This window comes from Lissotriton helveticus, chromosome 6, assembly GCF_964261635.1.
Source record: "Lissotriton helveticus chromosome 6, aLisHel1.1, whole genome shotgun sequence".
Classification (NCBI taxonomy): domain Eukaryota; kingdom Metazoa; phylum Chordata; class Amphibia; order Caudata; family Salamandridae; genus Lissotriton; species Lissotriton helveticus.
This window is the reverse complement of record NC_136067.1, coordinates 1,454,037,037-1,454,063,432: the sequence shown is the minus strand read 5'-3', so window position 1 is coordinate 1,454,063,432 and position 26,396 is coordinate 1,454,037,037.

Genomic DNA, 26,396 nt, shown 5'->3' with positions numbered 1-26,396 from the left:
TGAGGGGTGATACCCGGAAACCAGTCGCAGAATGCTTGTTTCCAGTCCAGGGAGGACCTGGTCCGGCAGTTCAGACTGGATTGTTCCCAGACGGAGCAGGATCAAGACTAATTTGCATAGGACTGGGTCTAAACTGGAAGTGCATGGTAAGCATAAAACAATGGATTTCGGTCTAGATCTCTGTACTGGGGTGAATGTTTGACATTGTTCAGCATTCCAACCATCAACTGATCTTTTTACATTTGTCACCCTAAGTGGGACGGGTATGCTCAGATATGGTCCAGTGTTCTCCATGCCGCTGAGTCAAGTTAGCCTGTGTAATATGGGGTGATACCCTGAAACTGGTTGCAGAATGCTTGTTTCCAGTCCAGGGGAGGACCTGGCCTGGAAGTTCAGGCTGGACTGTTCCCATGGGTAGCAGGGTCAAGACTGATTTGCATATGGCTGGGACTAAACTGGAAAGGCATGGAGAGCAAAGAAACTATGGATTTAGGCCCAGATCTCTGTACTGGGAGTGAATGTTTGACATTGATCAGCATTCCGTCCATTAACTGTTCTTTTGCATCACCCCAAGCGGGACACGTATGCCCAGATGTGGGTCCCGTGCTTTCCATGCTGCTGGATTCAAGCTAGCCCGGTTGATATGGGGTGATAACCCGAATTCGGGCCCAAGGTGTTTTTTTCTTTCTGGTCCAGGGAGAACCTGGTCATCAGTTCAGGCTGGACTGTTCCCTTGGGGAGCAGGGTCGACTGATTTGCATATGGCTGGGTCTAAATTGGAATGGCATGATGACCAAAAAAACGATGGATTTAGGCCCATATCTCTGTACTGGGGTGAGTCTTTGACATTGATCAACATTCTGTCCATCAACTGTACTGTTTCCAGGCCTTTTGCCCATAACTTTCAGGTTTGACATTCCTGTATCTACCATGGGAAAACTGTGAAAAAATTCCAATCCTTGTGCAAACATTGACACTTTTTTGAGAATGGCAATGCGAGCCAGTAGCTCTATGAATACCGATTCATCTGGATTAATTGATTACGCTGCTAAGAGTTGTGATTGTATTGAAGACAAAGATTCTTTTTAAAAGATTGGTTTTATACATTGCATATTCCACTGTATTTATTTGTTTTTATTGTATGTGTCTGTGCTTTTATGGATACTTTGACTACCTGAATAAAGAACTTCAGCTGACCTGAACATGTGCAAACACCTGTTTACAGAGATTGGAGAGTAGCCATGAACTTGTAATCTGAGCAATATAGGTGTTTTTCTCGAAGCCTTGGTCTCCCTCCCATCTTTGCCAATGATATCCTTCTTGTGTTGTTATTTTCCATCTTACATTTTTTTATACGCTATCTTTTTACTTCCTCTTGCAAACAACAACAACTTTATGGGGCCTATTCACATAGGTGTTTTTTAGAGTTCTGTAAAGTGGTACTCTTGTTTTAAGTTCTCTTTTATGAACTATTTCTTGCCTTTGTGAATTAAAAACATCTAAAATGGGAATATAGTGGGAACATTTACAGACTGTTTATGTGCAATCAGTGCAAATAGAAAGCACTGTGCCCTCTGCACTTTTACTAGCAGGGAGTGGGATGCTTTGGGCCAGTTCACAAAGGGAGATACAAGTATGTAGAGCTACTTTCTGTCCTTATCAAAGCTTCTGTGAATCAGCCCCTTTCCCACCTGGGTATGACCTTTTGTCTTCTTTAAAAGCCTCTTTATTTCTATACTGAATAATGTCTTGGAGGCGATGTAGTGGCAAAGGATGTAGAAAGGGAATGTAGTCAAACAAGCAACACAGCACACTTTGTACACCCTGTGCATTTAAGTTTAAGACCTATAGAAAGAAAGCGGAGGCATTCACGCTCTTTAAAAAAAATGCTTTTTTTTATCAATCTGCCAGCCACTCTTCTCTTCTTTAACATGTAAATATACCTCATTGATATTCAGTGAACTCTAGACAGGTGCACTCTGGCGTGCACTGCACACATTTACAACACAATCTCTATGCTTGCTTCAGCATCTGACCAGGTGCGAAGTTCAAACAATCCGAAGGTAATTGCTCAGATCTTCTCTATTTTAGTCTCTCATCTATAGGGCGAAATTTAAATATATCACCAGCACCGGGTTGGATAAATACAGGAACATGAATCTCAAGTCAATACAGTGGTTAAAAATCACATCTTTCAATTATAAATGGTCTCATGGGTGTCACATATTCTGCACAGAACAAATATCTTGAAGTGTGTGCTTTAATTGCCTCCTGGATTAATCATGCTTATTCTCCTTACTTTGCTCTCTTGCAACACCTGGATGTGAATCTCCAGAGATATCAGCTGTGCATATTTTTTCTAACTAAAAATACGCGGAGTATCATTTTAATATCACAATGTTACTACCATGTGGGCTCACTTTGATTCATGAGCCATAGTAGGTGACAGAAGGTTAGAACTGCCAGACCCATTGAGAATTCTTAACTTTCTGGATAACGGATATCCATGGTCTTTATTTAGAGCCAGATTTAACTGAAATTCGCTAAATGCAGAGTTGCATTGAGTGAAATGGAGACAATCCGATATCAGTTAACCAGTCTATGCTGCCTTGTGCCATGCACATATCCTTGCACTATAGTGCAAATGTCTATGTATGATATGTGGCGAACAAAGCGGTACAAAAGGGGGTGGTGATGGACGGAGCATCTGAACCAATCAAACACTCACACCCAGTCAGCAGATCTGGGTTTAATCCATCACCGTTCTTTAGCCCACTCTGCCACCCCAGTTCAGACATGGCCATATGCAAATCAGTATGACCCTGTGCCTCATGGGAACAGTCCAGCCCGAACTGCCAAGCCATGCCTTCCCTGGACCGGAAACAAGCTTCCTAGGAACGGTTTCTGGCATTTCAGCCGTCTACAGCCAGGCTTGCTTGAATCCAGTGGCAAAGTTAGCAAGGGACTCGCGTCTGAGCATACCCTGCCAACTTATGGCGAAGTGAGCTAAAGAATGGTGATGGATTAAACCCAGATCAGTTGACTAGGGGTGAGTGTTTGATTTGCTCAAACGCTCCTTCCATCATCCCCTTTTGTATCGCTTTGTTCGCCCTAAGTTGGCAGGGTATGCTCAGACGTGAGTCCCTTGCTCACTTTGCCACTGGATTCAAGCTAGCCTGGCTGATGACGGCTGAAATGCCAGAAACCGGTCCCAAGATGCTTGTTTCCGGTCCAGGGAAGACATGGCTTTGGCAGTTCGGGCTGGATTGTTCCCATGAGGCACAGGGTCAGACTGATTTGCATATGGCCATGTCTGAACTGGGGTGGCGGAGTGAGCTAAAGAATGGTGAGGGATTAAACCCAGATCAGTTGACTGGGGGTGAGTGTTTGATTTGCTCAAACACTCCGTCCGTCATCACCTTTTGTATCGCTATGTATGATATGTAGCACAGGATTTCAACTAGAATGATACCCTTCCAAATCAAAATACTTGGAGGTATATTATCAACTGGGAGCGATACATATCGCTAAGCACGCTTAGAGCGAGTATAGCTATCGCTGGAATTTATCGCTGAGATATCACATTATTATCAACGGCTATCTCCAATGAGAAAAAAATCCAGCGAAAGGCTGGATTATCACTGGTAATCCAGCGATAATATCTCTGCGATAGGGAATAGCTTGGTAATAAGCCATGGTGGATTTAGCCGGACAATCCACCTCCCATAGGGTAATGCTGCTAAGTCAGATATTTTTCTGACGTTAGATTCCTGCGTAAATGGGGATTTAGCACAAATCTATTCTCGCTAGGCGGGTATGGGGCATTGTTGGTAAAAGTGCGAAGCTGCGTTATCGATGTTTTATCATGCTGTGAATGTGAGGCACGCCTACCTTGCATCTCATTAGCGATGAGATGCAAGGCATTGGTGAAACGGGTGCTACAACAAGGGAACACACGCCGCTAAAGCGGCGATAATTCTCTTGATAATATGCCCCTCGGTTTAGTCATAGTTTAAAACGTTTCTAACACTGTGGGCCTCATTACGCTCATGGTCGAACATCGTGTCGGAAACAGGATCATGCAAAGGAATCGGTGGTGTTGCTCCCCAAATTATGATGCGATCGCCTTCACAGCAGTTGAGAAGTGTATGTTTCCGTTTGCATCTTGTACTGCGGGCCGCAGCACAAGCTGCAATAGAAAAATATACATTTTTCAAAGATCCATGAACTGCAAGGCAGGCACCATGTGAGCTGCCACATAATATATGGTATAGCATCAGTATTGAATATCACCAAATTTGGACGAATTATCACCCAACTAACAGCTTCAAATATTTTATACATGCACCTATTTGTTTCAAAATAGCCGCTTGTCTTGTCTTCAAATAAAACTAATTGCGTCCCCAAACCAAGTAATAATAATCTGGATTCACATAGCTCTTCGTGCCACAATTCTGCATTATCAAAGCACTGTTAGGAACAGGTGTTACCTATACCGTTACAGGTAATGATGTACCTGTACTATCCACTTTACTGAACTCGGAACAAAGGGAGAGTGAGTTGGCCTTAATGGAGTTCTAATTTATGAACAGTCAGAGATTAGCCCACTGATTTATGTTTCAAGCTATCAGATTCTCTTTATCTTTTTAATGTTTTTCCCAAATTCCAAATTGTTAATATTAGGGAATCACCTATTATGGGTATATCTATCATTTTCTGGACGATGACACAGTTTGTCATCAAACAGCAGTTTGACATTATGAGTTATTCCAGTAATTTTGCACAGAAACATATATTTTGATTTCTTTTCAAAAGATATATGCCAGTTATTGCCCTCATGTTTCCAAGTATTCAGTTCAACGCCATCATTCGTCAAGTTCTCATGTTAGGAGTGACTGTCTTTTTGTGTCAGGCTTTTGTCCATCATATCACACCACAGTAAGGGAACGGAAAAGACAATTAGACAGATGTGGAAAACTGATACTATTAACTTCTCAAGCTCAAAAAATCAGCTCCCTCAATCTTATCACCTGCACCAAAAAATACTGCTCTGATAGTCATCAATTATTGATGTACTGACAATTTTGCTTCTTTATTTGAGCTGTAAGAGCACTTTTAAAAATATATAGCGATTTTATTTTGCAGTGCTAGCATGGCAATCGCTTGTAATATTTGCAATGAAATGGCAAACGATATGTTGATGTACAAATAAACTATAGTGCACATGGAAATGGTGAAGAGGAAAAGGCTTGACAATGAAATTATAAATTCGTATACCTGCTCGAGAGGTGGGTTATCTAACATAAAATTAATTTTAACATGTTTATGTGGGCTAAACATCATTAACTTAGCTTTACCTGTATGAATAGCCAAGCCCTTAGGGCAGTGGTCTTCAAACTTCAAAAACTTCAAGAACAAAAAATCCTCCACCCCCCTTCAATTTATTCACATTTATACTGTTAAATTGCCAATGTTTGAATATGTCTAAACATATTTCAACATTGCAGTTCAGATCTGTTACCCCTTTTACACATACTCCCAGTCAAGATATACATGACAAAAGTTGTTAGTGATGGCCCATTACAAAGTGGCCTGCCACTCATGTTTTTATCACTTAAAACAAAGCATCATGCTTTTTTTGGCAAAAGACTGGTGCCTCCTCCCCCCCCAGATCACTTAAGGCCCCCCAGGAGGGCCTGCCCTACAGTTTGAAGACCTCTGCCTTAGAGGTACATATCTCACCAGATTTATCTGGTAGATTCTGTAGACCATGAAGTGTCTTAGAAACCAGTAGGACATAATCGGCAAACAAAAGTATTGCAATCTAAGGGGCCGATTACGATGGCGGTTGTTGCAAAAGGGACCGCCCGCCATGGGTGCGGTGGTCCCGCAAAAAAAATTAGGATGCTTCCGCCACACTGGCGGGCACATCCTGTTTGCTTACATTGTGGCTCGGTGGCAGCACCCTCCACAATGTAAAAATAAATGTTTCACATTTGCATGTACAACGTGGCAGGCACCGTGCAGTGCCTGCCACCTTGTACATGCAAATGTAGGGGGGTACCATAGGTACCTCCCACATGCAGCACCCCACCCCACCCCTGGGGGCCGGCAACGGGCCCCCAAAGGCATTTTCCGTCTGTCTTTTTGCGGTGTGAACTCCGCGGCAAAAGACAGGCATCCTAATACCCACGGTGGTGCCTCCATTGCCCCATTGTACCTGGTCCCGCAAGGCGGGCGGAAAAGGCCCGCCTTGGGGACCATGGTGGACAGTCTTTCCGTCCGCCGAGGTACTTTTCCCCTTCCCACCGCCATCCTAATTTGGCATTGGGAATTTTAAGGGTGATGGCGGTAAATCTGCGACCACCGGGCCGGTGGGCCTCACCGCCGGCCCGGCGATCGCAGATTTACTGCCATCGTAATCGGCCCCTAAGATCCTCCTAGTGTTGGGAAGTCATTTGTGCATGTATCAACAGCCTCTACCGCTTTGTTTAACTACAAGGAGAATAGCAGGCAGGCCAACGAACAGCATTTGTGGACATCTTTGTTGCCACGAAACAATCTAATAGTTTTCTGTAACAGGTCTTCAGAGCATTGTTGGGTATCCCTCCTTTGCCTATTAATTGCCTGCATAATTTCACCTAATAAGAATAGTTCAATATGCATCAGCATTCCGGTTGTTATTCCAAGAGGAGAAGTGTCTGCGGCTCCTCTGTTGAGGCAGAGGAATGTCGCCCCACTGCTCTCTCATCAGTGAAGACATGAAAAATAAAATGAAAATAACACAGATTATTATAATTTTATTTTTTCACACTGCGCCGAGTCTAGGATAGGGTGCGTCGGGCTATTCTATTAGACGGCATGTGCAACAAGAGGGAAGAGTGTCATTGCTGCAAATGCACATTATGGTTTGACCGGCTGTCTTAGGACAACCAAACCATCAAGCACACTTAGATCTCTCCAACCTGAGCTGTGCTGCACAGTCGGGTGGAGAACTGCAGAGGCTCCCAGGCCCTAACTGAGCTTTAAAATAGCCTGCTCAGGCCAATCATGGCACCGCTCTCATGCCTTACCAGCATGAGCTAAATGCAAAGACGACCCGCCAAGGATGGCAGGAAACGCCGCGCACTGTGCTTATATAGTCCTTCCAGACTATAGTGTAATACTCAAAGTCTAAACATAAACTAAACAAGTACAATGATTTAAACAAATACTTTCAAACCATATGCTTAATGTTTTCTTTTATGTGCAACATATGTCTTTAAAGCAAATGCTAAGAATTGTACCAAATGACCAAATACATCTCATTCAAATGAAAATTATACATTCAATGGTCATAACAAATCAATGAAATCTCATATGGTTATATCTTTCATGACAATACATCACATAATCAAATTTTTCGATGACGTGCCCGATGCATTTCGGGACAGCGATGTCCCTTCCTCAGGGGAAATCTGTAAAAGCAAATAACGGCTATTCAAAATCACAATAAGCGACGAAAATGCTGATTCAATGTTAAATGACACCATAAGCGGGTTGAGTTTTACAGACCACATAATAACTAGTGAAGTTGCTTATGCTGAATGATCAATGATTGACATGAATGAGCATGTTGTTCTGTAAGAAAGATGCTTATAAGATGACAATAGAAAAGAAGTGAACATACACCACTTGTGCTAAACCATGAAATATGCAACAAGAGGGAAGAGTGTCATTGCTGCAAGTGCACATTATGGTTTGACCGGCTGTCTTAGGACGACCAAACCGTCAAGCACACTTAGATCTCTCCAACCTGAGCTGTGCTGCACAGTTGGGTGGAGAACTGCAGAGGCTCCCAGGCCCTAACTGAGCTTTAAAATAGCCTGCTCAGGCCAATCATGGCACCGCTCTCATGCCTTACCAGCATGAGAGCAGCGCCGTGATTGACATGGAAGACTGGGAGCCTTGCCTGGACTGCCAGGAGTCGAGAGGAGAGGTGCAGAAGAGCACTGAGGCAGCGTCGGCAGTTAAGTGCCTTTTTACACATCCCCCCAACGCTGCCCCTCTCTTTCCTATACGCTGCCCACCACTTTTATGTCATAGCAGTCACCACTTATGTGCAGCTCTGTCCTTCTGATGGTTTGTTTGTTGCCATTTGTAATAATACGCTAACAAGAACTTTCACTGCCACATGAAGGTTTTGCCACCTGTTGTATTCCCGTATTGCCGCCTTCTCATGCAATACTGATTTGTGTAATATTTCTTTATACGTGTAATTTCTTATCTTATATCACTTTTAATGGCTAGAAGCAATGCTGTCCTATGCTGTTGGCAAATTGAATTGAACCAGTAGTGCACGATATTGCATTTAGGAAATATCTCCTACTAGTGTTGGTGGGCCAGATTTTTTCTGGAATTGAATAATATTCTCCTTACATTAAAAGTTCATTTTTGGTCTCTAGAAAATTCTGTGACCAAGCAGAAAAGCAAGGGCACAGGCTGAAATCATTTATAATGTCAGGATTCCATGAACCCCAGGCTTCCCCTGGCAACTACTATAAACGTGGCACTATTTATATTTGAGTTAAAACCTGTACCCTGGGTGCAGTCGATTTGATCATTGTTTTCGCCTTTTACTATCTTTTGATTAAAGTTCTTTCACATATTCATATGGTTTCCAGAGGTAGATGTGCGAAAATATTGTCATTGAACGATGATTGTTTGCAGGAAAGTATGGATAAGTAAACCGTATACAATCAAAGCAAGTGCCGCCCCATTTGCAGGATTTATATTTTTTAAAACCTGCAAGGCTTTGCTTGTTTTTCTAGGGTACTGAGCTGCCGAGGCCAAAACCTTACAGACATGCCTCTTGTAAAAATATATTTTAAAATGTGTTGACATTTTCCTATCCAAGTTATGTCAACTCACACGTTTAATTGAGAAGATCAGAAGAAGGTGGAATGGTATGACCTTTGGTGTTTGTGATGAACTGCAGTGCGTTTTCAGATGTAAGGTAGAGCTGTGCACCTATTATTCTGCAGTCTTTTCTGACAGCAGTATGGAAATTGTTCATTCCGCTGAGGAAAGACTAAGACATGCCCTGTTTCCAAATCTTGAGCTGCATTAGCTCATCAAGATGTACATGGCACCCTATTTCGTGACAAAGGATATCATAATATATCTGAGCCTTCCTCCCCTCTCATCTCTGATGACACTGACGTGTGATCAAAGGAACAATGAGTCACTTCCTTGAGCATGGGCTCAGGAGATTTTGTCACTGAGAAGAGGTGTTACCCAAGAAGAACATTTTCAAGGCCAGGAAATCATATCTGGCTGAAGCAGGTTAACATATCTCCCAGTCAGAACGATATGCATTGTTTTCATTTCATGATTAGGTCTGATCCCTAGAAAATCCAGAAAAAACATTGTAATAATCAGTCAGCAGTGTCTTATACCGCTTGGTCACTATTTTATCCCATATTTATCCAAATGTTGTTATATCTTAAGCGTTGTTGTCCTAAGGCTTTTTAAGGCCCCATTCCTATTTTTACTGCCCATTTCCACTAACTATTGAAGCCCACATGATACCAAACAAACAAACAGATTCGGAACTCATACAAAAACAATAGTAATATGTGTTTCCAAGGCCACCAAAAATCCTTAATATGCCGCTGAGCAAAACGAGAGAGACTCTGGCGTAGAGGAAGGCAGAGAGGGCAAAGGGTGAGATACGGAGCTAGAGGTGACCAAACAGGGCCGGACTGGCCGTTGCGGGAACCGGGCAATCCCCCAGTGCTCCGCAAGGCTGGAGACCGGTTTTGGGCCCCAGGGGGCCGTTTTTGTAGCATAATCGGCCCCGTAACAAAATCGGCCGATAACCGGCCCTGGCAAAGAGCGCGGTCGCACCCCCAACTCCCCCGGGGGGAGGGGGGCGGGCCGAGCACTTTGCCAGGGCTGGTTTTCGTTAGGATTTTTCTCAGTATAGGTGTAGTAAAGTTAGGACTCCTAACTTTACTACTCCTAAACTGAGAAAAATCCTAACTTGAAGTCTTTCGGTATTCACAGAAGGCATTTAGGAGTCCTAAAGTTAGGACTCCTAACTTCTGTGAATACCAAAATGAGTAAGTGCCTTCTGTGAATACCAAAATGAGTAAGTGCCTTCTGTGAATACCAATATGGCATAAGTTTAGGATTTTGTCTTAAGTTAGTTCTGTGAATCGGGCCCTCTCTCTGTGAATTTCTTGCCATTGTGTCGACTTTCATTGTGCTACTGCCACCATTACGCATAGAGTATTATTCTCATTTGTGTGACAAAGCTAATGACCCCCTTAAATCTGCCACAAGCTGGGAATTTTTCTAATTCTTGGGAAAGTTGTTCTATAGCAGCATAGTGCTCTGTACTAAATACGACTTAGTGAACCTATTTAAGTGTTCTTGAACAAATTATATTAAAATAGCTGAAAAAGACAAAGTATTAATAAACCAGTTCTGAAAGGGGTTTCTCAGTTGTGTAAGGCATTTCTGCTGTAAAGAAAACTGACATGAACTCGCAGTGCAATAAGTGATACATAGGGCCAGATTTATCATCATTGCACCATGACACAAGAGTGTGTGCGTTGGCGCTAGGCCACAGAGAGAGAGAGAGCAGGAATGTGCTATATGTTAGTAAATATGGTGCATCCCTGCTTTCTCCATTTGACGCAGCGCAGAACTGCAAGTTGTCTTGCTGCATTGCGCTGCATCACATAATGATAATTCGGGCCCTCCATACAGCCTAGTGCCAACACAGGCATCCGTGGGCCTTGGTGTAAGAGTGCACAAAAACAATCCTTAGAGGCATTTCCTCTTTCTAAGTGTGCTGCACATTGCAGCACACCTGGAAAGAGGAAACAAGGAGGAGCAATAAAGATATTTCTCCTCTTTATGCCTCTGTCAGGAAGGATACCATTTTGACTCAGTCCCCGATTTATCAGTCTTGGTAAATTTGGGAATGCTCCAAAATCCATGGGTGGATGCGTGGGAACACCCATGCTCCACTCACGGAACGCCTTCCCAGGGCAGAATGATACAAGACAGAGGACTGAGCTGTCTTGCATTACTCCCGGTTTACCAAGTAACGCAGGTAAATCTGACTAAAGGATTGCGTTGTCCCGAAACGCCTTGCTTGACGCAAGGGTGATGCAATCTAATGATAAATTTGGGGCATACCTTTAACATGCTTGAGTCAAGGTTAATCAGGTGAAACTCTCCTTTGTCTGCTTTTAGGACTTGAGCTTTTGTTTTTGGTCCTACCAAAAAAGTGTAGAAATGAATGGTGGATATGTTTAAAGCACGCGGCTAGTCGGAGGAGTGTCCCTGGGCTGGAAGTTAGTAGTCTATAATTAGCACTTCAATGTTAGCAATTGTGCTTCATGGATTTTTCCACAGTGTTTAACATGCCTTTATGTACCCACAAAAGCCATTTAGGTTGTAAAATACAAAATTAACCAGGTTCAGTGAGCCCCTTAGGGCTTCTGAGCTCTTGTGCCACTGTACCTACTGCACCATTGATTGCTCTGCCTTTAGCAAGTTAACTGAAGGGACAGCACTGAACATGCAACAGTCAGAGCAGGGCTAACCATTCTGTCAGTCTGGCATTTGACCAGTAGGTTGCAGACTAGGGTGCTGGTTTCAGAGTAGGTTGGGTTGCCATAACCCAACCGGGCCACGGTGGCCACCGTCTAGTTGTCGCTTCCTGCACTGTGAGGCTCATTTGGAAATTTTTTTGCCGGTGTTGATTTTGATTTCCAGCTCCATCCTAACAGTAAATCATACTAACGGGCATATTTACAAGACCCTATCGCCACCACAGCATCACTTTTAGTGAAGTTGTAATGGCGATAGGGGCTTTTCCTTATTTACGAGGCAGCATTAAGCCACTTAACGCGTCTTAATGCTGCCTTGTATATAAGGCACCCTTTCACGCTGTACTTAGCATAAAAGGGGATGGCAATGGGTGTTGCGGTGGGCTTTCCACCGCAACACCCATTGATTTTGACGCTGACACCTATGTACAAGGGTGGTGTAAATAGGACGCAGTGCCAAAATTAGGGCAAAGGAAAACCTGGTCTTAAATAGGCGAAATGAGGAGAAATGCTTTATTTCTCCTTGTTTTCGCTGGTTCCATGTGTGCTGCTTTGTGCTGCACACATGGAAACAGCAAAATGCCAATGATTGTTTATATGCAGGTAGGTCTCCCTTCCTAACATAAACAATCATTAAAAAAAAAAGTATATTTTGTAACTTCTATGTGTGCTGCATTAAACAGCACACATAAAAGTTACAAAACGCCATTTAAAGAGTGTTTATGTGCAGTAAGGGACACCTTCCTGCACATAAACAATCGTCCCCCTCAACGCAGAAACCCTTGCACTATTGTGCAAGCATGCCTGCATTAACGTTAGGCTGCTAAATTTAGTGCCAGCGTTGGGGGAAACGCATTCTTGTAAATATGGTGCAGCCCTGCGTTTCAGTAGTGGTGGAGCATGGCGTTAACCTAAGGAGGCTAACGCCACGCTCCGCCATTTCTCTAGTACATATGCCCCACTATTTCAAATTTTTTTTAAATGACAACAATGTAAAGGAAAAATATGCCACTATATAAAACACCCAAATAAAAATAAACTGGCCCAGAAGCCTCCCTACTATCAGCCAGCCTATAAATCAGTTTTTTTTTTTTTTTTACTGTATGCAAAGAGTTAAAAATGCAAAGTTTGGAAAAATCGCTTCCCTGCCTCGATGTGATATATTCATGTCTAAGAGATGCTTAAATTGCACGTTGTACTTGAAGCAAAACCTGCAGCGCTCATGAATATCTGCCGCCAGAATATGTTCCAATCCCATAAGCCTTGCATCAGTCAGCCTTAGATTTAAATTCATAGTTTAACAATCTGCTCTAATGTATTATTCATGGCACAAAACATGATTGGCTGAGATATCTAAAATGGAAAGCTACCGTGGGAGGGTGTAGGACATATCAATCGCTATTAGTCATGTTAAGGCAAATTTGTGGAGAATTCCTGAGCTTTGGACGTACCTCAATTCTTCGCACCGAAGTTTGCTTCGTGAACGAAAGTGTACCCATTACTGAATAGTCAGAGGAAGGAACACACGTCATCCAGCCGAAGGTGCAGTATTGCATTTGCCCCGGAATGCACTGCACACCACCACCAGTGGCGAGCAAGGGCACCACAAGAACTGATGATGTAAATGAGGTAATTTGTCTTCCGTTCCCTGCTTTTATGGTTAAAAAAAACAGTGATTGGTTTGGGTGACTGGAGCTCCACAAACCCTTGGGTCTTGGAGTCACTGGAAGTGCGTCACTCTTGATAGCTACGCACTGAACAACACTATGAACCTCACTTTCGATTGTGTAAGGGGTTTAATTAATTATGAACTGAATTTAACTAACAAATATCCCAAAACTATAGATGTAAGGACAGCCTCCGACACGATTGAGGGTCAGCTCTATGTCGGATTTTAGGATCAGCCGATCAACGAGATCATCGTGGTCATTATTCCACCTGTAGAGCCATTGTACGCACTTTTTTCCCACACATATCGGGACGGAGAGACCTATTATTCTATTGGGCATTTTCGCGGTGGCTGGGGTCCGTGAAATCAGGTTTTGGGAGCACAGGGGTCGCTCCTAGTGCCTCTGTTACTTTCCCCACCTTCTGAAGCTTAATTGCAGCAAGAACGGGGAGACAGCGGCGAGAAAGAGTGGGAGAGAGGTAGAGGGCAAGCTAACAGAGAGAGGAGAGTGTAGTGGCGGGTGAGGGGGGGCCAGTGGGCCTGAGGTCTACAATTATGGGCAGCGCAATGACGGGACAACCACACAGGGATACGGTCCGTGCCTTAAGCCACGAGCGCTGAAGTCACCCTTTATTTATATCTCCTGGTCCACGCCTGGCCCAGCAGGGTGCAAGTGCTACAAAGTAAAGTATGAGCTGGGTGGCTCACTACATCCATTCTTATCCATTAGTGTTCAAACAACGAACTAAAACAATAAATCAACAAAACAAATTAACACAATGAAATGCATGCCCTGGCTGGACACCGTCTCCGCGGTATAGTTCATGGATCTCAGCACAAAAAGTCTCTCAGCTTTTGATTCGGTCTGGGGTTGTTTTGTAGCCGGTACGGGCCACCTCTTTGGGAAGCACTTTCCTCCGGTGTTGGCGTGTTCTCCAGTCCTTGTTGCGAGCTCTCCATCTCTCCCTCTCCTGCGTGGACTTCCCTAGATGTGAGTTCCCCACCAGCTACTTCACTCTGCCCCTTTTCCTGTGGCCCCATCTTCCCTTCCTCCTGTTCCCCCTGGGCGGGCGACACAATCTTTTTAAACCATAACACATTCCTTGCTATCAGTCTCTCTCCTTTTTTGCGGTCACCATCGTTCCTTGCACCTCCACGACTTCCCAGGGTTCGGATTCAAAGGGAGTTCTGAATTTCCATCCTGGATGTCTGTCCTTTACAATCACCTGATCTCACCTCCCGAACTCAACATGTCGAGCTCTCCTCCTCATGTTGGACTGGTCGTTGTTGGTTGTTCTTTTGGCATGAGTGGCCGCCTCGTCCAATGTGCCAGGCTCCCAGTCTTCACTCACTGGTACCACATCCCTTAACACTCTCCTCATGATAGTTAGCTGGGGGAGCACCCAGTAGTGCTGTGAGGTGTTTGCCGGTAAGCTCTCAAAAACTGGTAGAGACACCCCTCCAAATCTTCTCGCTGATCAACCCCAATTCTCAACGACTTGTTGATGGTCCTCATAAAGCGCTCTACCTCACCATTAGCTTAGGGCCATTGTGGAGTTATTTTCCAGTGATGGATATTGTGTAGCTCGATGTATTTGCTGAATTCTTCCCCGTGGAATGGTGGTCCATTATCCGTCCGTATTTCCTCCGGTGTACCCAGCAATGCAAATGTTTTTTCCATCACCGGCTTGACATTTTCAAACGCGGGGGAACTAACTACCTGCACAACAGGAATTTGGAATAACTGTTTAGCATTACCAGCGTTGACCTCCCGTCGGGGAAACTGACAAAATCCATGCTTATGGCGGCCCAAGGTTTTGTCGGAAGGTTGCTCTGGTTCTCGCCGTCCCAGTGAAAAGGGGAACTAGCGGCTTGTGATCAGTCAAGACTCGAAACTGGTGCCCGCACAGATATATTTCAAAATGCTGACACACCCAATGTATCGCCAGTGCCTCTTTCTCAATCTGTGCATTCTGAGTCTCAACTGCTGTCAGCGCCCTGCTGGTGTAGGCGATAGGCCTCCACTCTTCACCACCACTTTTTTGGAGTAGTACGGTCCCTAGGCCAACAGGGCTTGCATCTGCCACCAGTTCAGTGGAGTGACTTGGTTGGAAGTATGCCACCATCGCTCCCTGCAGCAGTTCCCCCTTTACGTCCTGGAACGCTTTTTCAGCCTCACTTGTCCACTGCCATTTTACTTACTTCTTGGTGAGTGCCCTCAAGGGTTCCGATATGGTAGCCAGGTGGGGAATGCACTGGCCACAATAATTCGCCATCCCCAAGAAACTCCTCATCTCTGTCTGATTTTGGGTAATCGCTGCCGCGCGAATCGCCTCTACTTTTGCCGGATCCTCCTCTAACCCATTTTTAGAAAAACGATAACTAAAGATTTCCACTTCGTTGGCGTAGAACTGGCACGTTTCTTTGTGCAGCATTAGTCCTTGGTCAACCAGCCTTTGAAGTGTTGCTCGCAGGCGCTCATGGTGCTCTACGAGGGACTTTGAAAAGATCAGCACATTATCCCTCACATTTATCACCCCCATCAGCCCAGAGAGGGCTTCTCAAATGGCGTCTTGAAACACTTCTGCCGCTGACGACACCCCACAGCTGAGCCTCTTAAACCTTCTGAGTCCTATGTGGGTGGAAAATGTAGTGATGTAGCGGCTAGACTCATCCAGTAACAGCTGGTGGTATCCAGAATTGAGATCGACCTTGGAGAACGATTGCAGTCTGTTGATGTCAGCCACTATCTCGTCTATTGTAGAGGTGAGGTGTCTTTTGATGGTGGTGTTCGGCAAGTGCATATCCACATATAACCTTATGGCCCCTGGTTGAGCCCGGACACCTTCTCTATCATCCCCGCCTTCTCCAGCTTCTCCAACTCCGCTTCGACCAATGGCCACAGGTGAAATGGCACTCTTCACTGTCTCAGAGCCACTGGCTTGATGGTTTTGTCTATGTGTAGCTTTACTTTTACCCCCTTGAGGCATCCTAATCCTTCAAATAGACTGGGAAACTCCTCTTTGATCTTGCCCGCATGGAACTGATGTATTTTTCGTGCAAACATAAAGAGCCCTAAATCCTCCGCAGAGTGGCAACCCAGCAAGGTTCCAGCGCTATCCCTTGTCACATGAAATCTGGTCGTAGATGATTGGTCTCCATGAGTGACTTCCACTTCGATCATTCCTTGCAACGGGATGGGGTGTCTCCCCCATATGTGAAGATCCTCGCCTTCATGGTTCGGAGCGGTGGTCTGGGAATGAGCTGCTCATATTGCTCGGCGTCTAAGATATTCACTGATGCCTCTGTGTCAATCTGCGCTGTGACTTTATTGCCCCCTATGCAGACTTGACACATTGGCGGCGGTCTCTTTTGGGAGGTTGTTCTCCCTGTGTATGACATGACAAACACTTCATCTTCTTCGTCATCCTCCGCTATCCTCATGTTTTGAAGTCTGTTTTCCACCTCCTCTGCGACATCTGCCGCATGGACTGTCTGCTTTTGCAACCCAAACTTCTTCATTTTGCTGCCTAGAGCTTGCGCCCTTGCAGCACTCATGCTTACCTTTGCAAAATGTCCGAACTTTCCGCACTTCAGACACGCCTTCCCTTGTGCAGGACACCCTTGGGCGGTTGGCTGTCCAGAACACAGTTTCCTCATCCCCGACTACTTGTGCGTCTGCTGGTGCCTCCTCTTCCAGTGATTGGCCCTCTCCGGATTGCATCCACCTTCTCCTTCTTGACCACTGCTGTGAGCCCCTGCACGTTTTTGGTTTATCTTAGTGCAAACGCTGGCTCCATTTTCCCATCACGTGCCTCAGCCACTTCATGAGACCTTCCTAGGACTAAGATGTCATTAAGGGATATTTCAGGCTGTCGCAGAATGAGCTTCCATAGGTCTGATGACTTGCAGCCCTGAATTAGCTGAGCCCTGATCTCTAACGGCTTGTCGATACCTGTGCATGAACTTGTCATCTTCCGCAGGCGCACAAAGAGCATGTCCACAGACTCCTCTTCTCTTTGTTTCACCTGTCGCAATTTAAAATGCTCAAAGTCAGGATTGACTTGGGGGTCAAAGTAACCAGGGCTCTCACTGCTCGGTCAAAGTCATTCCTGTCGCCGGTGTCTGGCAAGTCTTGGAACAGTTTGTAAAGTTCATCCCCTCCCATGTGAAGCATGGTTGAGCTCTTTACAGCCCCATTCATTTCTCTCACGGCTATAAAGTAGTTTTCTAGTTGTCCTATTCATTTACGCCATCTCGACGCCGCTGTGGCTGGATCTGCCAGTTGACTGAATGGTGGCAGTGCGTCCAACGTGGTGAGCGGGCTTAGTTCCGCCACCACTAGGGCACCTCCCTCTGCTTGCATTGACATATTATTTGTCTGGTCATATCCCTTGCAGTGTTGTTCCTACCACCCGGGTCTCCTGACTTTCTGGGTGTAAATGTGTGATTGATATCAGCAGACCACCCTCTGTTATGCTCCTTCCTAATTTTTACTCCTCAGCGTGTATCACCTTCCCTCTCTGCTGGTCTCCTCCAGCCTCTGGGGCTCATGCACTTCCTTGTGGCCTCGTCCGAAGCTGTGCCCTTCCTGATGTCCTTTCAGTTAACTGCTGTGACGGCTGGTGTCAATGTGCACACTTCCACTCTAGCACGTGAAGCACTGTGAAGCTTCCTCCCCCGCCTGGGTGCACGTGGGAGCGGTTGCGCTGTCTTCTCCGCCCTGCGTGCAGCCTTCATTCTCTGAGTGATGTGCTGGTCTGCGCCCCCGGCTGTCCTCCATACCTGCCATGCGAGTACATGTGTTTGCCCGACCTCCTCCCGGTTGCGGCCTCACCAGGGGACACAAGCTCCACCGACTCTCCGCGTGGTGCGCACAGCACCTCACGCCGATCGGAGCTCCACCCGTACCTCATGGCAGGGAAACCACGCACCAGAGATACGGTATGCATGGCTCCTCGCACGTCGCCAGTCCACCACCCTCGTCGCCAGTGTGGTGGAGGGTGTTGGGTCACAGTGGGCCTGAGGCCTACAATTATGGGCCGCGCAATGACGGGACAACCACACAGGGAAACGGTCCATGCCGTGAGCCACGAGCGCTGACATCACCCTTTATTTATACCTCCTGGTCAGCGCCCGGCCCAGGAGGGTGCAAGTGCTACAAAGTAAAGTATGAGCCGGGTGGCTCACTACAGAGAGAAGGAGAGTGAGAGAGAATGGAAGGACAGAAAGAGAAAGCTAGGGTGAGGAGAAGTGGTTTAAGCATGTTAGCCAGGGCTGCTTTTGGTTCCCCAGTCCAGCCCATATATCATCTGCTTAAAACCCGGCCTGATCTCTGAAAAACACCGCACACTTTTTTGACTAGCGCCTTCATACCCGGTAAGCTGACAATTGTTTTCCTGGGCCTAAAAGGCCATCCTTTCCAGGGCTAACAAGTTCATTTCAGGCATAATCGAGCCTTCCCTTCTCGAATTTGGTGATATCTGCTGCAAATGGCCCTTTCTGCAGTGTCATCCCCAAACCTTTTGCCTTCCTCCTCCCCCTTTTGCAGATTTTGTTTTTGTTGGCTTTAGGTCTCTCTGCACTTTACCACTGCTAAGCAGTGCTAAAGTACTTGTGCTCCCCATTGGCGCACAGAGTGCACCAGGAGTGTATCCTGGCGCCTCTTCTGTTTATCTTATATATCAATAACTTATGCCTTCATCTGGGTGCAGTTACTGTTGATGTTCATAAAATTTACAACACTTTTGTACCAGCGTTACTTTACGCCAATGATGCCGTTTTGTTGGCCAGGACACCAAGAACTTTACAAAGTTTAGTAGAATCATTTGTTTCATATATGGGCACCCTTGATTTAGCAACAAACTTCGAGAAGTCTCACATCATGGTGTGTACCTGAGGGAAGAGAAGCATGACATTTATGACAGTTAGGGGACAGTTACTGAGTTGTGTGAACAACTTTTGTTATCTCTGGGTTACTTTCAATTTGGGAGGGGCGTGGCTGCCCCAGATTAACATCCCACGTATGAAATTTAGACGGGCAGCTGGGGTCCCCCTGAATCTTGGACTGCCCAGCTTTAGGGGCTCAGTTTCTCCTTTTTGTAAGAATCTATAACCAGCGTCTCTGTCTGGAACCAGGATTTGGAGGTACCAAAGTTCTTCTGCCCTACAGACCGATGAAAATCGTCCCTTTAGGCACCTTTCTAATCTCCCACCGTCCAGCTCTCATTTTATTTTTCACTCAGAGCTGAACTTCCCTATGTTTCTGAAAGGATTCAGCTGCCCCCCTGTTGTTGTGGGTGGGTGTATGAGCCAACGCTGAGGCTGTTTTTAACAGGGAGGTAATCTTAACTTGCCTTCAACTGAATAGGGGCCTCTCTGTTCCTTGGTTGCACCATTTACATAGGATTTTCAATGAAATAGGTTTGTCTTATTTTCTGCACCACATACCATAGTTAGATCAGACAAATCACTGGTTAAAGGCAAGTTCAGGGATTTTTGCCTGAACCAAAGACTGAATCAGTAATATAATAAAAGCTCAGAGAAGGATTTTCTTGCAACCATAGCATTGCTAGAACCAGCTCTTATCTTGCCCTGGAGCTCAATAGATGAGAAAGATCACTCCTATTTTGTTTCAGGGCAGGCACTGTGTGGAGATTGTTGTGTTTTCAGGGAGATGCCATCTAATGGGGACCACGTATATCTGCATGCCCCAGCGACGGGGCCTCTGCACAATTACTGTTGCACTTTCAGATTTTGTGTAAATTCTATGGGTATTATTTTATTCTGTTTCTTAAACTAATTTTAAAATGTTTATGCTTAGAGATGTGTATTGAAGCCTTACTGTACTTGCAGCAACTTGGGAGCCCGGATGTAGGTTTAAGAGTTTACTCCTTTTTTAAATCAGCAGTGAAGTGTAGAAAATCTATGGAAGGTTTTTAAGTCACTTTTACTGATGATGTGTATTCACTTGTAATAAATAGTTGTGATTCCCTGGGCTGTAATAAATTATAGTCATCCCTCGTGTGTGCTTACGGTTATTAATTTATTTATGGTGACATTAATTCCAATTGACTATTGTTTTAATAATGATTGCATTTTAACTTTTGCTTCCATAACTATGATGTATCGGTTTTTTATCTTTTATGGTTGACGCAACCAAATAAAGATTGTCAAATTCTTGTTATTGCTTATGCTCTCTCCTTAAAACATGGTAGAATTGGCTTATATCAAATTGGCATATTTCATCTACTTATAAGTCCCTAGTACAGTACACTACACGTGCCTAGGTTCTGTACATTAAATGCTATTAGTGGACCTGCAGCACTGATTGTGCCACCCACTGAAGTAATCTTTTAAGCATCTCTCTGGCCTGCTACTGCACAGTCTGTGTGTGCAGTTTAAACTGCCAGTTCGACCTGGCAAAATAAACCTTTTGCCAGGCTCAAACCTTCCTTTTTAATACATATAAGTCCCCCCTAAGGTAGGCCCTAGGCAGCTACAAGGGCAGGATGGAGTGTATTTAAAAAGTTGGATATGTACTTTAAAATTTTACATGTCCTGGTAGTGAAAAGCGCTTAAATTCATTTACACTACTGCAAGGGTTATCTCTCCATTAGGAAAACATTGGAGTTGCCTTATTACATTTTATAAGTGTAATTTCTAAATGGGAAGGGATAACTGGTTCATGTTTGGGGTCTATGGAATCCTAATTTAAAATCCTAACATGATAAAGTCGGATTTTAAATTACCGTTCTGAAAATGCCACTTTTAGAAAGAAGCACTTTTTGCCTTATCCATTTGGTGCCTGCAGCTTGTCTCTGGTCACAAGACTGTGTAGTTGGCAGTTGAGCTTTTTGTGTTTTCCTCCTAGACAACGGTACATAATGGGAGCTTAGGTGTGACTGGTAGGGCCATCACCGGCAGTATAGGAGGGATGAGCTGGGCCAAGCCTCACTTACACTTGGATAGGCTATTTCCTGACTCCACACAAAGTGCTGCATACCCCCTGTAGTTAGTCTGGAGCCTGGACAGGGAAGGCAGGGCATCTGTGCACTTCAAAGGCATGCCTTTAGAAGCTTCTCCCCACTTTAAGGGCACAACTGTATATAAAAGTAGAACCTCAGACACCACCACTTTAGTTCACTTCTGGACCTGTGGGTACTCTGCCAGGAAGAAAGACTGCTGTGCTGCTGAAAGAACTGTTACTCTGCTGGACTCCCACTCTTAAGGAGCTTCTGAACTGTTGTGCAGACCTGCTGCCCTCTTTCCTGGGAGAAAGAACTGGACCTGCAACCCATCTTGAAGTCAGAACCCCGTAGTGACTCAAAGGGCTGGTTTGCTAAGCTCCTGATCTAAGCTTCAGGGATATAAAAGACTCCCCATCAGCTCCTGGACCAATCTTCAATGAGCTCCTGACCCCCAAGTGGTGCCTTTCAGGTCTTGGACACTTGGTGTGGGTCACAAGCTCTTAAACCAAGCTATTGGGATCTTCATGAGAGAAAATGGGCCCGTTCTCATTGTAACTGTGCCACTCACAATAAAAATCAGCTCAAGCTGAAGCCAGACCGTCTCTTTGAACAGCAAGCATCGATCACCGCGGAGGACTGACATCGCAGGGCTCCAGCCCACCTGTCTGCGATGCCCAGCATGCTCCTCGCACCACTCCGACCACCCATCGTGACACTCTCCTTGCTCCCTGCTACCCTCTCCAACGCAAATGGGACTTTTGGCACAAACTTGAGAAGGTAATCCTTCAGTGGTACGAAACTGAGACTGAATTCGGCCTGCACTTAATCGCGCTCAACCTGAAGTTTTGACTTTGACCTAGTCCAGCGCGACCAGTCAGCCGTGGTTGACACTTTAGGCTTTTAGGTGCTGTATTGCAGTTTAATCTTCAAAAAATCATAACTCTGGTTCTACTGATTAGATTTTTGTCATCAGGTCTTGTATTATTAATCAAATTAAGCTCTATTTCTCCAACGTAGTGTTGGTTTCTTTTTTATTGTGTTTTCACAGTTTTTACTGTTTGAAGTGTTGCACAAATACTTTACACGTTGCCTCTAAGTTATGCCTGACTGCTCTGTTTGTTTCAAGTTACCAGGGGGTTAGCATAGATTAATTTGGGGTTTGCTTATGCCTTACTCTGATTAGTATTGTGGTTGCGGATTGACCAGGGCTCTCACCACAGTCAACCAGTAAACAAGTTTCTAACAATATCTTCCTTTCATACAAATCTAAATGCCACCTGGCCTATTTGTACTCCAAGGTTATGGCTGTTGAATCCTACCAAATGTCCCCACAATCAAATACTTTTTACTGGAAAACTGCTGATATCCACGATAATTTACTATATCTACAGTGACCACTGCACCAAATTTCCATCACTCTGAAGCAAGTATTTCCCATTTGTCTATATAGCTAATTAAGACTTATTGTCAACAACAATCATCATCCAAATAGCAAAATCAAGAGGCGTACTTGGAGAGCTGGCCAAACAAACCAGATAGGTAAGAGGGGCTGAACTCCCCCCCACCCACTCTTCACCCCAGAAAATCCTACAAATCAGCATTCAGTCACTGCCAAAAGCAGAAGTCTCAGCATATCTTTACCATCAATCCACTTAACGGCAGAGTCCTGAAGAGGGCCCTTCTAAAGCCATCTCCCATATTACACTGCCACAGGGACAACTTTCAAGCTGGATTAGGTAGCATATTCCCTACAAAACTCAAACAAGCAATAAGACAATCTAAGGTTCTCACCTACCTTCGATAGCACTCTAGCTTCATTGGTCTAATATACACCCTATTGCCGGGGAGTATTAAAGGTAGAAATGTGAGACATTCTACTGGTATTTAATCAGAAAACAATTAATTTCTCTGTGAATTAACACTGAGTCTTGTTTATCGGGCCCCAGTTTCCTTGCTTCGCACCACAACAGTTCCCAGTGGTTTTTACTGCTTTAGACAGCAAAGCTCCCAACACAAACCCCCAATGCCTCCACTCACACCACAGTGGCCCTCATTCCGAGTGACCTGCGCCACTCTCTGTTAAATTTACCATCTCCCTGCTTTACCAATATCGGGGATACCACTAATAGTGGTTTCATTAAACAAGGCTTATAGGTAGAAATTTGTGTGGCCCATAAAAATCAGCAATTACTGACAGAAACTGTTAATCCCAACCCTGATTACTCCATATTTTAAAATATTTTTCATTGTGTCACTTGGAGATTTAATCTGTTTCAAGCAGCTAAAATCTCCAATGAATCTAAACAGATCTGCATTGCTCCAATAGTTTAATAGTTTTGATGAGGCTTTGAACTAAGTTACTAGCTCTGGAGTTAAGAGACACCTCATAAAGCAGGCTTAAAGGTTTTACACATAAAGAGGATGTTACTATAAACTAATAATTACAGCCTTGAAAACTCTTGTAGGAGCAGACCCTTTATTAGTTTCCTGTTAAAGAAAAATAGAATAGAATATATTTGATGCTTATCAAGTCAAGTCAAGTCAAAAGGCTTTATTTCGATAAAAACATATCATAAAAGCATCACATTATAAAAAAGCACATTTTACAATTAAAAACAAGAATTAATCTATTTACACCAGGGTTTTTTCCCTCTTTTACATTTAACATTTGCAGATAAAAAGCACGATATAAATCAAAAATTTAAGAATCAGATTAAACAATCAAATCAAATCAAATTGACTTTATTTCGGATATATTGCAATCCATAAAAGTACAAAACATTATACATTTCATTTTAAAAGAAGAACATCACAGATTTTAAAAGAAGAACATCACATCCCTGTACTGTTTTGTCTACTCACTTTGCTAAGAAATTCATATGTACTATGTACTCAATATTGACTTTGTAATTCTGTGATGTTCTTCTTTTAAAATGAAATGTATAATGTTTTGTACTTTTATGGATTGCAATATATCCGAAATAAAGTCAATTTGATTTGATTTGATTTGATTTGATTAAACAATCATTTAAGCCTTTTGTTTCTAAGGTGCCATGCCCATGATGGAAATTTTGAGAGACTACAAGCATAGAATGGGCGTGAGTCTGACGTTAAGATGCGGAGCGCTACAATATGAGACCTAGTGCCTAATGACCGACACAAAGGTTTGAGCCACCTAGTTCTTGGGTGCATATACGCTGGACATTCGAACATAAAATGCGCTATAGTTTCTGGTCTAGTAGGGCAGGAAGGGCAAAATACTGTAGTCTGGGCCGGAGGCTTCCAGCAAGCTGTTAGGGCGCGTACTGGGAGAGCACCGACCCTAAACCTAAAGTAAAGAGCCCTGTCGAATGGCTTCAATATGATGTCCAAATAGAGTTCTCGGATCGGCAGATCCTTGAACTGCAGGAAGTCATTCGTAAGCCTGCCCAAAGTATGGTCAGCGCTAGTTCTAGTCACGACCCAGTTCCAATAGAGGCTCTTTAGAGTGGCCTTGGGGGGAGAGGACCTACCAACCCATGCCTCGCTAAGGCCCAAGTCCCCAAGCAGAGTTTTTACATTTTTTAGCCACCTTACTTTATGCCAACCAGGTAAAGCCATGACTTCAGTTAGCCCTTTAGCATATTTGGCCAATTCGGGAGTTCGCCATATCCGGGCCCATAGGAGCAACGGTCGAAACTTAGCCAAATCGCTAATAGGGCGGCAGCCTAAGTCAAGCAATAAAGGTGCCATTGGAGTGCTCTGGGGAAGCGACAGAGATCCCTGAAAAATTTATTTTCGGACCTTGTTAACTCAACTGTGCTAGTGGTGCCCCATAGCGCCGCCCCGTATAGAGCAGAGCTGACTCCCTTTGCTTTGTAGATGTCAATAACAGGGGCTATTGGTCTTATCGAACAGGATCGCTGTTCCCTAAGCAAAGCCCCAGCTACCCTCTTATGGGTTAAAAGCATTTTACAAAGGTGCGCAGTCCACTGCATGGTATGCGATATACGTATACCTAGGTAGTCAAACACAGTGACACTTTCCAGATGCAAGGAGTTCAATATAGGTGGGCTAGTGAGTTTTTTCGTGGGGGTTCATCACCAAGTACTTTGTTTTCTCGGTGTTAATTATTAAGCCCCGCTGCAAGCAAAAAGCCTGAAAGTTGTTGAGAAGCTTTTGGAGGCCCATAGGGGACTTAGATATTAGGAGCGTGTCATCCGCAAATAGGAGGGTAGGAATTCGCTCGCCCGCCAGAGATGGTTCGTCTGAAGGATCTTTTAACAGGTGCTCAACCACGCCATTCACGTATAATGAAAAAAGGGTGGGGGCGAGAACACATCTCTGGCGGACCCCTCTCTCTACTGGGATTCTGTTGGTTTTCTCGCCCTCTGTGCCCCATCTTATTTGGGCAAAATTCCCTTTGTGGAGCCTCACCAATATTGGCAATATGTAGCGCGGGATCCCCAAATCCAAAAGCACCCTCCAAAGAGTGTCCCCGGGCACAAGGTCAAAGGCAGTCTTTAGGTCGATAAACGCGAGATAAAGACTGCCTTTGCCTATAACCACCACCTTCCAATATATTAGCATTAATCTAAACGCCTGCTCAATTGTGCCTGTGCCAACCCTGAACCCTGCTTGGTAGTCAGAGAGAATATTGTTTTCATTAATCCATTGCAATATTCTCTCCAACAACACCTTCCCTACCACCTTCTGGGTTGAATCTAACAGGCTTATGGGCCGATAGTTCTTATCAGTCACTAGGGAGACAAAGGAGGAGAGACAGTCTGATCTCAATTCAACACAAAGGAACTAATTTAGTGTTTGGCAAGTGGGATTTACACCATCAGGGTGGTGAAAACTTGCCATTTGTTCGCTCACTCTAAATTAGGGGGATGGACAAAAGGCCAAAGCTCAGACAGCCCTTACACTGTCAGATATTCAGTTTGGCAAAGAGGGTACTACATTCCCTTTGTGATGGATTACCCTCTCCGCTCAACTCTAAATCTGGTCCTAAATCTCTGATTGGTGAAGCCACATTTTCAGGGAAAATACTTTAAAGCAAATTAAAATCTGTTGAGGTAGGGTCCTGCCCTGTCTACAAATTAATGGATACAAGACTTGGCTTACTGCAGTGAAACATGGAAACATATATTGCATTGATGCCATGCA